Raw genomic sequence first — 962 nt, forward strand, 5'->3', positions numbered from 1 at the left:
GAGCGTCCCACACAGGCGCCGTAACAGTAACCTTATTAACCATCGCACTTGTGGGGAGGGGGAGGGGGAAGGGGTCGGATAAAACCCCATGGTTTTCCGCAAATTACTCGCGCAAAAAGCGGCCGATCGCGCCGAAACTTTCGGTACCCTCGATATCAACAATTTTACATCTAACCTAAAAATTTCATGACTCTGACCCAACTGACCTTTGACCTGTGGCATATTTCTCGAGACCATGTTTGGCCGGAATCGCGATTCGGCGTATGCCAGCTCACATTATCCGCGGTTTCCAGTCTTTTTGTGGTTTTAAACGTTCAAATATGTGAAATGATGTTGGTGCCATGCATAATGGTGGGTGTCAAGGTCACGTGAAGGTCAAGTCAAGGTCATTGACCTTTTGATGACCTTGGTTCACTTTTTCGAGTTTTACTTGTTTCTAGGGTAGTTTTTGGTGCTGATTTCGATTTTAGCAGCCATTTGAATATTTACGAAGTAGTTCTAGTGCCTTCGTTCCATGTTACGAAGCTATCAGTAGTAGGTGACACTTCTATGGATGGCCGGCAGGACGCCTACTAATTGATCTAACCTGACCTGACCCGACCTGTCCTAAATGCATAAAGACATCGTCTGTGATCAAAACTAACATGAAATTCGTGATCAGCACCCCAAAATACACCGTAACACCCTAACTTTGCGAAGTTTCAAGAGGTCTCGATTTCCCAACTTTAGTTGGGTCATTAAACTGACTTGGAAAGTCAGCTTATGACCTTGGACTTTGAAATTGGATATATTCGGCCAAATTTCGTCATAGGCAGCACGCTTGACTTTTCCGCGAAGCTCTAGCTTGATCAGGGGCCAAACGGCTGAGCGGGGGGTCCAATTGAACCCCCTATACTATGTTGATTATGCACATTTACAGGTAAAATTCTCACCAGGACACACCAGCCAACATCTGTGCACAA

The sequence above is a fragment of the Amphibalanus amphitrite genome, unplaced genomic scaffold (assembly GCF_019059575.1).
Source record: "Amphibalanus amphitrite isolate SeventyFive unplaced genomic scaffold, NRLGWU_Aamphi_draft 000009F_arrow, whole genome shotgun sequence".
In the NCBI taxonomy this organism is placed as follows: Eukaryota; Metazoa; Arthropoda; class Thecostraca; order Balanomorpha; family Balanidae; genus Amphibalanus; species Amphibalanus amphitrite.